The sequence below is a fragment of the Cygnus olor genome, chromosome 13 (assembly GCF_009769625.2).
Source record: "Cygnus olor isolate bCygOlo1 chromosome 13, bCygOlo1.pri.v2, whole genome shotgun sequence".
Classification (NCBI taxonomy): Eukaryota; Metazoa; Chordata; class Aves; order Anseriformes; family Anatidae; genus Cygnus; species Cygnus olor.
In genome coordinates, this window is record NC_049181.1 from 12456489 (window position 1) to 12472279 (window position 15791).

Here is a 15791-nt window from a genome sequence, read left to right on the forward strand (position 1 = left end):
AGCATTCTGCAATGTTCATTTGATTCAAAAAATAAAAAATAAAAGGCAACAGAAAGCACATACTTATAAACAAACAAAAGCCAAAGAGAATTGGGAATAGAAATAAAACTTCCTGCTTCGATTCTCATCTCATCAACCCATTAAAAATGAAGTTTTCTACCACACTAGGAAAAACAGGGAACTGAATACAGACATTCTCGGAAACCTTTGGAAGAAGTGTGAACATTTCTTTCCTGAAAGATAAAACTATCTCACAGAAACTGCTGACATTGCCTCCTTTCTAAGCTTCAGAGTTCTGAACTTTGCTTCCTAAGGAAAACCAGAAACAAGAGAAAGGAGTAACAGCAGGCAGAATCTGCAGATAAGAGAAGACACATAGGTGGAATTACATGAAGATCAAGAAAACCAAAATTGTTTATATTACATGTGTATGTGACAAATGGATAGAGGGTTTTGGTTTTTTCTTTCATTTCTGATTGTTTGGAAGTTAGAGTGAACAAATATTTATTAGTAGTTTAAGAATGTAACTATACATTTGAATGTTTTGCACTGTCATTCAATAAAACACTAGAATCTACTATAACATTTCATTGGTTTGTTTAGCTATTATATTTAGCATATTTAGGAATGGCTGCAGGATCATGAAACAAATAATGACCTAGTGCTCTTTTTTCTTCAAAAAAGATTCAGCTCCTCAAGGGGCTTGATTATTTACAGCATTTCATTTCTTGTTTCTCTCACAGCTAGAGGTATTTCTTAGATCAAAGAATCTGAGCAATTCTTCTGATCAGCTGTTACATTACACCACATAACAGTTTTGCAGGGAGTATCAGCCTAAAACAGACACAGAAAAGGATGAAGGAAAGGCACAGTCAGAGCTACAACCATGTTTATTTCATGTTACCTCTTTAACAACCCTGGATCAAAGAAAAAGAATTAAGGAGAATTTTGAAAAAGAAAAAAACAACTGACATACACATTAAATATTTGCTTTATTTTATTTTCTCTGCTTGTATTTTGACCATGATACCTTGGGCATTGTTCAGAATAAAAAACAATCATTGTCCTATAAAAAGTAGTGTTTACATAGTATTTTGACTTTAATTCATAACCATTAAAGTTCCCATTGGGCATAATTAGAAATACAGTAAGAATTACAGTAAACTGAATAGCCAGTCCATGTTTCTGCATTAATATTTGCAGAAATAAAGTCGTAAATGAAAGGGCATAGCTGGTCTTCAGAACAACCAAACAGAGAAGAGCCTAAAATCAGACAAGTCAACCCTTATCAGAAACGTTCAAAAGAAGTTACTTAGGACTTATTAAAGTAAATGAATTTAATTTAGTCTATAGACTAAGATGATAAAGATTTCCTGGTGACAGATGGAAAAATGAATAAATTACTAAAAAACAGGCTTAATGAACTACTAAATATGTTATTGGGGAAAAAAACATCATCAATGTTAGCAAGAGAATACAACAGATATTGGATCATAAATGCCTGCTGAGATGAGGAAGAGTTGGATTCATCAGCTAAGGAGATCACCTACAAACCCTATGATATTACATGAAGCGATAACCAGTGTCAACTTGGCCAACATGTTTGCATTCCTATGTTTTGAAGTTGCCTTGTTGTATACAGGGTATTTTGTAATCTGACCTAAGAACACTAAAATAAAGGTTTGACTGAAGGTGAATCTCCAACTGAAATTAATTTTGGGGTCTGCAATAAGTCAGTCATAGTTAATTAGGATCGTGATATAATTACCCTTACAGGGTCAGCACACAGAATCATAGAATGGCTTGGGTTGGAGGGGACCTTAAAGACCATCCAGTTTCAGCCCTCTGCCATGGGCAGGGATGCCACCCATCAGATCAGGCTTCCCAGGGCCCCATCCAGCCTGGCCTTGAACACCTCCAGGGATGGGGCACCCAGAACCTCACTGGGCAACATGTTCCAGTGCCTCACCACCCTATGAGTGAAGAATTTGCTTCTAACATCCAATCTAAATCTCCTCTCTTTTAGTTAAAAACAGTTCCCCCTTTGTCTATCGCTATCAGCCCATGTAAAAAGTTGCTCTCTACCTTTTTTATAAGCCCCACTTTCAGTACTTAAAGGCCGCAATGAGGTCTCCACAGAGCCTTCTCATCTATCAACTGTGCCACTCAGCTCGGTGTCATCTGCAAACTTGCTGAGGGTGCACTTGATCCCATTGTCTATGTCACTGATAAAGACATTAAATAGCACCAGTCCCAAGACAGACCCCTGAGGGACACCACTCATCACCAGACTCCACTGGACCTAGAGCCACAATTGGCCACAATTCTCTGGGTACAGCCCTTCTGCTAAACACTCCCATTTTCTGTGTTGTTTGTGATTTAAGTCAAAGATGTTTTCAAGTTTCTTTTTCACCCTCAATACAGTGCATAAAATGTTCATATCAACTTTTTGCTAAGCCAAGATTAAGTAAAATGATTGATGATACTGAATACTAATGATTATATTTCCATGAAACATTATGTATTCTTCCAAGACAGCTTTATTTATAATGCATTTAAACTATGTCAGTGTTTGTTTTTTTCCTATTGATTCACTCTACCAGGTGTGACAGGCAAGCAGAAGCAAGTGTTGTCAATGCTATTTGTTTAACCATACAGGAATCCATTGTGCTGAATACTTTGTTATTAAAACAAAAAAGATAGATAGTTAAAGGTTGGTTTTACTTTTAAAGAGCATACAACAAGCTATTAATGCGCTGCCATAACTTTATAAACAAACTTCTTTACTTTCTTAAACATATCTATAAACTCCCATTTATCTAGGCTGGAGCCAAGTCTTCAGGGTATTGTCAGATACAGAGAATACAAAGATACCCATTTCTGATCCCCCACTTCCACACACACACACACTCATGTCTCTTTGTTCTTATGTTGCTGTATTTGCTGTTTTACAGCTACTCATTTTCCACACTCCTGCCTCAAAAACAACTCACACTAAATGCAAGCTTCATTATCTAATGCATCTTTCATACACAGACCATCTATGCCACATTATCACCTGATGTAGCATGATTATTCTATTCCAAAATTGTTTCTTTTACCTGTTAAAAGGAAGTTAAAAGGTAACATCTAAGAGTTTTCAGATTTCCATTGGAAATCCACATGTAGGCAGGAACTACAGCTTATAATTCACATAGTAAATGTTCATAGATACTCTCCTGTTAGTTCGTTCAACCCATCTTCCTTTTAATTATGATTATAAGCACTTTTTTCCTGCCTCTTGTTCCTGTTAGAACCACTCACACTTTAAGGTTGTAAAAAGAGCCTGCTGCTGCTCTATCCTACCAAACAGGCATTAGCTAAACACTTCTTGCCTAGGTGATGAGCAGGTGGTCTTGGCACTGTGCTCATGGATGCAAATCACCAGTATTGCACTGCTCTGGCCCTGCCAGTGGAGCAGGACCAAGCTTCAGGAGCACAGACGGGAGGAGAAAAAGGACTCATGGTTCCAATCTTGTTGCTAGCAAAAGCAAAATCAGTACATTTGAGACTATTTGCCATTTATAAGATGAGAAAAAAGAATTTTTCTTCATTCCTGAATGGCTGACAATATAACACAGAATATTGTAAAGTATAGTTGGCTAAAAAGAAGTTGAGTGACTTACAAGATACCTCTTTACTTGCACACTACCGCATCTAATATTTCCATATGGATTATCATTTAACACTTAGTATGCCACCCATGACATGAGAAATGTTTACACAGTATCTCTAAATGTGTCACCTATTTGTCTTGAAATTCACAATCTGAGAAAAATCAAGCTACAAGCAGGTCTAGAGTCTCTTAAATGCCTCAGTAAGCATGCTTACGGTAAATCAGATCACTTCGTTTCCTGCAGCATCTGCTGGCAGTATTACATGAACGGCTCATTTCCAACCAAGGAGCTTCACTATGATTTCAGTCACAGTGGTTTTAATTTCAGTAGTAATTCTCGATTACCACTGTGTAAATCAAAGTGCAGGGGGCTGCACAGAGAATGAAACAGATGAATGCTTTTATAAGGATCAATAAGGAAAAGATTTTATTTTAAGTTTTCAATAGGAAAATGAGAGCTGATACTGTGCAGTATTGTCACAGATGTTATCCCACCTTCCCAATCTTCCTCCAGTTATTTTGATGCTCAGAACAGTAAATATCACCACTGAGGATCTAATTCAATTGTAGTATATGAACACTAAGCATTTTGGATACAGGAGATGAAACCAAAACTGCAAAAAGTTGTTTGTTTTTTTTTCTCTTATGGTCTTCAGGGTGTATCAGCTTCCTTCACCTGAACTTAAACACCTGCAAAACATCAGTATGCCTGAGAGCAGTTGGAAAAGCTTGTATTTCATCCACACTTCTGTAATAAAACCAATACTATACTGAAGGAGCTTTTCTCCCTCCTCCCACAGGACACGAATGCTGATTGCTTACAGACTAAGACTTAATGACTTTAAAACACTTCCAGATATTGAGTGTATTTCAAAGGAACTGCTTCACATGGTTTTCATCTCAGAGTCTTAGTGCCATGGAAGAGAGATAAGGAAAAGAAGTTTTACAGACAGAGATTGCTCGAGTTATAAAAAAATCTTAAATACAAATTAGCACTTTACTTGCATTAAAGAAGCATTATAATATGAGAGAGACTTTCTTCCACTGCTTACAGAACTACACAGGTAATAATACTGCACGGTGTCTAGAATAACTGCAGAATAACAAAGTAGTGCTGTCCAACCACAGCAGATGTTTCAACAGTTTGTATTATATATCTTTATTATATATCTTTGTTTTATATGTACCAAAAGTGATGAGCAGGAAAAAAAAAAAAAAAAAGATACAAGGACAGCTTTGAAACACTAGCACCAAACAGTGCTTGGAAATAATCAATGACCATGGATCAGACTCATCCAAACCAATATAATGTTACACTTACTACAGAAAACCTCTTGTTCAGTTTGGATTAGTTTCCCATATCACTTCTAAGGCTCATCAACAGTGCAAATAATTTACTATAGAAATAACATCGCTGCAGGACCAACAGCTGCCACCTCACTTATAGCCTTCCTCTGGTGTGTCTTTTTTTTTTTTTATTAGCTGCCATTTGGGAATTCTAAAGTAGCAAGAACTACCAAGGTTTAGACTTTTTTAACCTGAATCAATAAATGAATAATTCCAGACAACACAACTCCAAATTTCATTCTCAAGGTGATTGAATGTCACACCTGTCTCAAGTAGAATTGCCACTGCCTCAAAATGTACCCTTAAATGAGAAATGTCAGAGCATGGCCATTTTTTTTTCTTCTGAAGCAATTATTTTTATTGTTCTTTTAAATGTTACTTAAGCTTTCACAGAAGAATTTTCTACGTCTAGAGCCCATTTTGTTACTGAGCAGCATTCATTGTTCAAAATACCCTCCAATCTGAACAGCTGCCTTGTTAAATTACCGAATGCTCAAAGAATATTCTAATGTTTCTCATCTGAAGTCTATTCACAGAAGGCTATAAACTAACAGAAAATGGGACCATCAAAAAAGTTATTCCAGGTATGGAGTACTTCTTCACTGCCACACAGTATTGTGATTGTATTCTAATCCACAGTAATAAAAAATGAAGAAAAGTCAGACATAACTCAAACTTCCTCTAATGACTGTGAACTATCTTAAGGGATATCTTTGTTGACTGTTTTTTTTTTTTTTTTTTTTTACTTTATTTGGTTGAGTATGTTGATTTTTTCCCCCCATTTAGAACACAGAAAAACAAACAAACAACAACAATAGTAACAAGAACAGAAAATCTATTCCTAACCATAAAAAGGAATTAAAATATTGCTGTTATATAGTGACCTTTACCACGGGGTTATGAATGATGCAACAGAAGCTGCACTTACATTTTCATTTGTAACACCATCACAGCTTTGCATCTCAAATTTTCAGGATTTCCCAAATCACATATGCCCTCTTAAAGATATAAAATAGTATACATACACAGTATGATTACAAGTTCTGGCACTTAACTCAAAGATAACATGTAACCTACTTAAAATTTTCTTGCACAGTATTTTGTAGTTCTCTAGTTTTGTGAGCTTCCTGGTAATAGAGGAGTTAAATATATACTGATGTAACAAGTTCAACACAAAAACCAGAAACACTTGGCTTTCAGTAAGGAAAAAAAAAAAAAAAAAAAAAGAGAGTTATGGCTGGCAGCTGGTCATTATTCATTTTGTTTTTCCAGGTGTTAAAGCTTGACCAGTTTTTAACTTTTTTTTTTTTTTGCAAGGGTGCTGACAGTCTTTGTGTAACCTTGTTGTTAAGGTATATTCAGTCCTGGAACAGCTGAAACCATTATTTTTTCTTAGTTTCTCTGCCTATACCTCACAATGATGCAGTATGCAAAACAAAGGCCAAGGATGTTAGACAATAATTTTTTTTTTGGCATCTTATATGAGAATCTCATTATTTTTTTTTTTTTTTACATAACTTTCCAATTTTACATGGCAACAATCAAAGCGCAAGGCCAGAATATTTAATTTTCAGCACTAAAATAGCATACTCCTCTTAGTGAAATGGTCACGCTGTTCAAAAAATTAAGACATCACTGAGGTTGGGAGGATTATTTTTGGAAGGTTCTTTTCCCCTCTTGTCCATTTTCAGCTAAGAAAAAAAAAAATTATTTGACTAACTTCATAGGACAAAGATTTGGAAAAAATAAAATAAAAAAGGCTATGAACTCCGGCTGTGGTGACTCTGTTACTGCTTCCTATGTCTTAATTTCTTTTCCACATACTAGATAGAAGGTTTATTTTATTTCCAGTTACTATTTGAAAAAAAAAATAAAGCACAGGGAAAGATGTGTTGTCTCTTCCAGAGATAAGACTGGTTTTGGAAGAAAATCAAGGTCAGAAATAAAACAGCATGCATATGGCAAGTTCTGAACAAATGAAATAATAGCAGTACAGGAATAATCAGCATTTAGGATTCCAAGCAGAATTTTTTGACTTCAGTTACAGCTATTTATTTCACCCAGTAAGGTCAGGGCAGTCTCCATGTTTAGGTTTCAAAATCACTGGAAATTACAATGTTATTTCCTTTTCCCTCTTAAAAAAAAAAAAAGGCATTTTGTTGGACTAAGATCTATGCTGAAATCCTGATCCCAGTGTTCAACAGCAGTGTTGTTCTCTATCTTCAGAGCAACACCTGTGCACGGCACCAACTTCAGCTACCAGCACAGCAAAGATGCCGCAGAAAAGTCCCATATTCAGGCTTGGCAGTACACCCTCACCATCATGCAGCTGCCACTCCAGCTCCTGCAGGAATTCTCTCTAAAACCCAGCCCTACTCTTCCCACTAGAACCTTTAAGCCTCTAAAAGAAACATGAAATTCCCATGTAGTACTGACTTTCCAACCCTTCCATATTCTTGAAAAATTCTTCAGTACTACTTTGTTCAGACTACTGTGAGTTTATCTGCTAGCAGTCTTCAAGGAAAATCCCCAAATAAAATCAAACCCAAATCCGAAGCCCTCTGGACTCACCTAGAGCCTTCCTCTTCCATAATGCCAACCTACTTTCCTGAAGCCTTGCACTCTCCTTTCTGTGCATAATGCATTTGCTTTGTTCATCCCAGCTAACTCATTCATGTTCACTCTTGAAACCATTTGCCAGATGCAATCTTTAGGAAAAAAATTGAGGTTTACGGGCTAACCAACTCTTCTCCCATGGAAAGGTTGGCACATGCTCGTATAAGCTAACAACCTTTTTATATGCCAACATCCCAGTTTGTCAAATTAGTATAACAATACTAATTCCTTTATAAATCACCTTGACATCCAGTGAAGACAGGCTTTCTTGTAACAGATTTAAGCTCTAAAGCATTTAGTAATAATTCTAATCAGATTTGTCAATGATTCATTTGTCAATGTTTATTCTCCCCTTCATATTTAGAGCAGAATGAGGTTAGAAGTTCAAATGTGTATCTTATGACTTAGATGTCTCCGTAATTTCTCCAGCACTTTTAGGACACAAAACAATTGTCACAAAGTCTTTCATTTATTTTCTGATGCCAATATCAGATAAATATAAAATATTTCTTAATGTTTTTAAGAACAAAATCCTTCATTCTAACCTTCCACAAAAACTGTCACGGGGCTGAGAGTTATTGATCATTTAGTGGAACTTTACTTCTTTTACTATTTCACTTTAATTAAGAAAAATTAGGCCATTCTTCTGGCATTACTATTGTAAGTAGAGTTTACCTTTTTTGAAAAAAAAAAAAAAAACTTTGCATGGAAATAATAATTTCACCTGAGGTACAACTGAAATATTTTTAAAATTCTCTTGAATGATGCATTGAACTTCTAAAGAAAGTGGAAGATTTTGAACCCACTTTAAACTCAATTCTATACACAGTGCAGCAAAATACCTAGAAAACTTTTGCATACTTAATATAAAAATATTCCTTTTCTCTGACAATGTTTTCAGCTGCTTCATTAAGTGTTAAGCAGCTTCTAACCCATCACCTTCCAACTGCTTTCATTTGCAGATCACATTATAGCACAATTTTCTTACATTATTTTATATTCTTAAGCATTCTAGGTTAACAGAGAAGCTTTTCAAGCTTTGATGAACCTTTCAAAGACTCCAGTCCAAGTTTTGAAGAAACTGATCATCAAAAGAGGAAAGATTCTAAGGAGGAAAGAAAAGACACAAGAAACCACTAGATATTTGTATGTGCTGAAAAATGCTGTTTTAATCATGATAAAAAACATCTGAGACTTGAAAAGACAAGTGAGAAATCTTCAGACTGCCTCTCACATTAAGATGAAGTCAAGATGTCAAATAGGTACAGTGTTTTACTACCTTCTGAAAGTGCAGTAGCTGCACCTTTCCAATTAGACACAGAGTGCGAGGTAAAAGCATCGTGTACACATCGGTGACTTTTCTGAGTCTGTAATTGGATTGGATGAAATTGGCTTGTGCTGAACACTGGTCTGAAAGGTTTTAGATCTGTTATGAGATTCTCTTTTCCCTTATTTCTACAGACTAAACGTACAATTATCAGCAAAATAAAAAGCATCATCTTTTCTGTTAGAAATATCATGCTCTGCAGAAATAATTGGCCAAATTTATGTTTCACAGCTTTTATATTCCCAGTAGTTGTTACAGCATATACATTCAGGGAACATTAGGTGCAAGCAAATGCATCTAAACTTTAAAATAACACAGTCACATTCCCACATAGACCATTCATTTAAGTAATTTTTTTGTTATGAGTGTCTGGCATGCTTCTCCAGTAATAAAGCATCTAATATTCTGAGTAAACAGCAGCTTACCAAGAAACATATAAATTAATCTTTCTAAATATATAAGAGGGAACTAAATAGAGTCTCAGTTATTTGATATCCTCCCAGATTTTCAGAAGGTCATTTTGCAAAAGAAAGGTGAACCAGTAAGAATTAGACAAGACAAAATGCAAACACATACACCAAGACTAAAATGTTATATTAAGCATGCTAATCTGAAGTGTAAAGCAAGACATACATCAAACAAATACAGACCACAACAGTCCAGTAAACTTGTAAGTACCAAGACTCACTGGGGCTGTGTTCTCTTGAAACAGGCTGAAATAGCAAGTCTACAAGAGAAAAACAAGAGGAGGACATCTGCCTCAAAGAAATTAATACAGGAAACACATTAAAATAATGCAAAACACCAGCCTCTTCTATCTGTACTCTCTTCTGACAGTTTTCCACAGAGGTTGTTAGGTGCCTCAGCTAATTCAGTTCACAGCCTTGCATGAACAGCTTAGCACCTTCCTTACCAGAGGTTTCAGACAAAAGACAGAACCCAAGCAGCTGAGGCACCGGTACAGCGTTCCTATTGGCTTCAAGACAATGATGTCCAGCATAGGAGCGGTGAGAGCCACTACAATAACAAACACTGCCTCAGTTCATGTTGCTAATTGCTGTGACAACTCAGCACCGAAATAACTATTTTGACATATGCTAAGTCTTCTACTAGCTGGCAGAAGAGTTGTATTGGTCTGCCTTCATATTCTTCTAGAGAGGGAAACTTTCTTGTGAACTAATGAATCTATCCAGTGTTTTTCTCTTCCTTACTTGAATCCTGTTTCCATTCATGTCTTAAACAAGTCATGGTAAGAAACACAGATGTTCCAGGAAAGCAATATTTTTCACAATATCCAAAGTTATTGTTTCCCTTCTCTCATTACTCGTACATTAGTCTGATATATCAGATTCAGCCTGAGCTGAATGGACATAAACAACACTGAGTAATTCATCAACTATCTACCTGTCCCTGGCTAGCTGATATAAGAAGTGATAAGCTAATGGACCCTCAGTTAAAAGCAAAACAAAAAAGCAACAGATGCCACAGTGCAGATGCAGCAAGTATTTTTATGTCTTGTGTGGTGCAAAATAGAAGTCTCCAGTCAGACAGTCGTCAGAAGAGTCTTCTGATTCAGGAGACACTAAGGGAAGGAGATTGAAGTCAGAGTACTAAATGGACACTAAGATCTCATCAATACTTGCTTTCCCCTCTTTCCTCCTCCAGGCCAGGGCTCCCCCATCCAGAGCACCTCCTGCAGAGAAGCTGCACACTTGCTGGTCACATGTGCTACGAAGGCTCAGTCACTATTGTGACTGAGGAATGACTTGTGACAAAGTTACACAGGAGGTTTTCACAATGCAATCCCTTACAAATAGATAATATGAAAGAAGAGAGCAGTCATTTCCCATGTACTTTGAAGAAATGCAAATAAAAAGATGAACCCTTTAATGAATTTGAAATCCCAAACAATTTGAAGCCTCTATACAGTTTAAGAACCCCACCCATCACCTGGAAAATTTTTGCTCATCCATTTACTAGCATACATCACAATTTTAAGTAGCAAGAGTGAAAACCTTTTAATACAGTAAGTTATCTGAGTCACAGTGAAATATCAGAAAAGAATTAATGCATACTTAAAAAAAAACAGATGCTCTGGCATCAGTAGGACTCGGTGATCTGTAATTAGCTGCTTTGTCAGTATGAATAGATCCAGTCTGTCTGTCTAATGGGGATACGTGTTTTTTGCTTTTTTTTTAAAGCATGTATGCAAATATTATTTTGCACTGATCTAAATCAAGACCACCACCTTAAGAATATATTACCACAACTAAGCAGAAAAGTCACTTCTTAATAACAACTCTGATATCCCTAGAATAACAAAGCAAGAAGCAAACACCCAGGGTTTTGTTTCAATTCACTACACCTAGAACTGAAGCTCATTGCACAAAATAACAAAAATCCAGAACAAGAGAAAAAATCTGTGCCTCAACAGTGCATCTTACCTACCAGAGAAGATCCTCTCACCACCTAAATGCATGCTAGAGTTTGACACTGAAGCTCTTAAATATCATTTAAATCAGTTTTCCATGTTACTTTAATAACAGACTAACTTGAGCTTGCTGTTGTTTTTTCAGTATCTGGCATAGGAAAACGCTCATAATGGTTTCATATATTTTAGATTGATATACATATTTATATCTAAATACAAATATCTGGATATAGATATACATGCCGACAAGAAAGAATGGAAGATGGAAATGAATTTTGTGAAATATTTTGCCTGACAGAAGTTACCTTAAAATGAATCAACATTTCAATAAACAATTTTGACTGCACACAATATTATGATAAACATAATGGCTGAATTCACCAGGCAACCACCAATTATCCACATCTAAGGCATTCATTGCTAGGTATTTATAGAGCTGTATCTATGCAGAAGTAAAACATATCCTTATACCACAACATACAGATATTTCACTAGAGTCAAGATAGATAGAAAGTGATTAATGGAAAGAGATTTTGTTGTTGCTGTACTGATTTTTAAAGAGGACAGCAAATGGCAGTTCAAGATAGCAGTGGCTTGTGATTTTTAAATAGTAAAATATTTTCTTTTAAACTAAAGTAAACGCTTGGTAACCAACTCATCTCTAAAAGATATGAACTGAGTATTTTTGAGCCAAATCCTGCAGAGTGACATTCAACTGAATATTATGCTATTTGCTGCTGTTACTGAAGAACTGTATGCTTGCATGATAATTACAAGAAATCCTGTTCCTTTGACCTCTAATATCAGGCATCAGTCACCACCGCTTTCCGTTTTGAACTACTCATTACACCCAAACCATATAGTGCTTGAATTTTGAACCACTTTAACGGCTTCCCATCTCACTTGTTAATTTGGCTTCCACATTTATTATTCCAAACACTGTAAAAGGTCAAGAACTTCATTCCCCACTGCCCTGCACATAGTGCATTCATTTATATTTGTGTGAGGTGAGTGTAAGCTTTCCAGTTTCATTTAACTGTATTTTCAGTTTGATTTTTTGCATTGGTATAATTGCTGCAAGTGCCAAAGGCACAGAACAGCATTAGAGACAACTCAATGTTAATTCAATAGACTCGAACAGAGTACCTAATTTGACCTTTCTTTGAAGGTGACTGTGATCTTTCCAACAGCTTCAGATAAGGTCTAGAATAAGGTGCTAGCAGAGAAAACATAGCATGGCACAGAGGACTGACCAAATAGAAAAACCTGCTACAAGCAACCATTACAGTACAAAAAAAAAAAAAAAAAAAAAATTAAACACCCCCCTGTTGGATAAAAGAATAATAAAAACCACAGGTAATAAAAACTGTAAGAAAGGTAACTGAAGAGAATCACTGAACAGTTCAGGCAAGCCAGGACCACTGCTCAAATTTCCTTGCGGATTGATAGACACAGAAGGTAAGGTACCTGAAATACCAAAGGTCAAGGATTATAGCTGTAACTGATGTTCTGCCCAACTACTTTATTTAAATATGATGGCAATAAAAATGGTACACGTTATCTCTTCATTTTGAGGGAAAATAGATGCTCTTAAATAATTTTAACATTTTAAACTTACAGGGCACGGAAAGGAAAAGTTAATCTATATGTCAGAATTTTTAAAGGCATGGGAGTAGTTATGGGTGAAAACACTGGTATTTTCCAAATTTACTGCGTGCCCTAGTTGCTCAGCAACTTGACATCACCAGAGCTCAAGTTTCCAGACCAGAGCCAGCAAGAGACTTGGAAAGCCTGAACTTCAAGCACTTAATTATTAAGCACCTGATTCGGAACAGAATTCAGAAAGATATTATCATCCTTATTCAATTCCTAGGGAAAACAAGGCTCCGGGCAAAGCAGTTCTGATCAGCCAGCAAAAACCTTGCAGTGAGATACAAATACAGAAACTACATAATCCTGCTTTTCTCTGGGGATTAGGCAAATTAACCACAGCCAAAAGCAAAGGCTTCTGTTCACTTGCAGCCTACAGTGGAGAACCCATTTGTGGGTCGGGCGGCCACCACCCTCTTAGGGAACCTGATCCTGCTCAGTAGAAAAGGAGGTGGATGATCATCACCTCACCTGCAAAGCTGCTATCTTATTAGATAAATTAATGAAAGGAGTGGATCTTAGTTCTCATCTTCCTGAAAAGCATTTAATGACAAAATTGCAGACAATTCTGAATGCAAGTCCCCAACTCTTTGCTAAAGTTGTGCCGAGAGATGTTCTTCCATCTACGCTACTTAAAATTACCGGAGCTAGAACATATTAAGTTGCTAAAAGAGACACCAAAAACATCTAACCAAACAAACAAAAAATCTCTATCCCTGCTGGATAACATTTTCAAAGCCATCCTTCTACACAAATTTTGCTCTTTGCTTGATCTGTTATTCTTCATAAGCCTTAAGTTCCAAATAAAGCCAAGGCAGCATGGCTCCTACAGATCAGCATTTATTACAAACAAAACTCTCTTTTTGTTAGTTTTCTCCCCTTTTCTCCCTCCAAATCCAAGTATATCTGAGAGTTCAAGGCTCTTCCCACCTCCATTACCCTGGCACTTTCACACACCATCTCTGAACCCACCCCACATTGCTCTGTGATGGATTCCTCCCCCCAGCAGGATAACAAGCCCTGCTGACAGCCGGATCACAAAAACAAACTGCATCAGACTTCAAAATGATAATGTTCATCCAGGATGGCACAAAGCAAGTTACACAAAGGGTCACACAACAGCGCACAAAGTGACCACAAGTTTCCATGTGGAATCTCCCCCCATCCGTCCTTTTTGGGAGGGGAACATTTGTAGAAAAAATTAGGAAAACTGTAGAAAAGCACACGGTGCTTTACAGCTTCTCCCAATGAGCTCACAAGCCCGATCAACTCCATGACCACAGATATCAGCGCTAATTATTTATACAGCATTAGCTCTAAAATATCATATACTCAACATATTGTTGAAGACTAACAGCTCTCTATAGTGAGTGATGATGATTAATGCTGTGCAAGATTCTACCATTAGCACAAAGTAGGTTGCTAATGAGCAAATTCAGCAAAGTTCATTTCTAAAGTTTAAAACCAGCTGGAGTGGTCAGTATTCTAAACACTCAAAAACAGCCATTTCTAAAGCCTAAATGATTGTCCAGCTACATGCAGAAGCCATGTAAATTAATGACGCTTGAACATTTATTTTTATCATAATATTTGTAAGAGTTAGAAGAAAACACTACTTAAGAATATTCCCTGGAGGGAAATATCTAAGTGACAGGAATTCTTGTCATCTCAAATCAATAGGCACAGCAGATCAGGCACCCAATAAATGAATCAAATACTTTCTGATCTGTTTTGCTGAAGGAGGAAGGCATGTGAAAAGAATATCAAATACACATATTATTAAAAGCATTATGCCAGCAGATGGCTCCTGTTCAAAGAGAGTATGATTTGTATATAAAAATATGCAAACACTCAAAAAAGCCTTCTTCCGATTAAAACTTGGAATGCAGGATTTATTTTATACTTCTCCTTATACCACACGGATGATAAAAGGAAAAGGATTCTTTATTCTTAACTGTACAACATAAACCACTCTGGCCTATGTTTGCCAAGGCTCAATTTTCAGGGCAAGTCCATGAAAGTCATGTTAAGGTTATGGTTGTTAACTACCAACAATCATTTTCTGAAGTTATCATAATAGGAATACAAGAACATTAGACAGTTATTATGGTTTTGAGAAAGTCAACAATTTATTTAGATTGTTTCATGATAACATAGGAACTAATTCAACTTGGTTTGAACACGAGTAGCAGCTCTTCCAACATCATTGCTTTTCTCTTTTGCTACCACATGAGCAGAAAATGAAGGCTTTCTGCTCTCTACTGGTGTAGTAGCAGTGGTGAAGTGAACAGAGTAAGAGAACAAACCCTTGTGATAAAAAGCTATAAGGCAGGCACATCACATCTGAACAAATAAAAAATTCCCACCACTCATGTCAACTCTGGACACCAAAATAGCTTTCTTATCTCAAAGGGAAAACATTCCTTGCAGATCACAGGAAAAGCACATGAGCACAGCAACCTTATTTCTGCAGTTGGGGTTTCCTTGTCATCAAGGAGCAAGAAGTGAGCACCCTGTACTCACTGCCAGTTTTGTTTTCCTCTAACACCGTGAATACAGGATGTTACTCAGAACAGAGGAGAGACAACCAGACCAATTTCGATGGATCTGGTTCCTATGCTAACCCTTACCCTAACTCTAAACCTATCCCTAAACCTAACCCTACAGGTAACCCCAACCCTAAACCAAACACTAACACTAACCATAAACCTTAACATTAACCCTAAACCTAAACTTAAGCATAACACTAACCCTAACCCTAATGA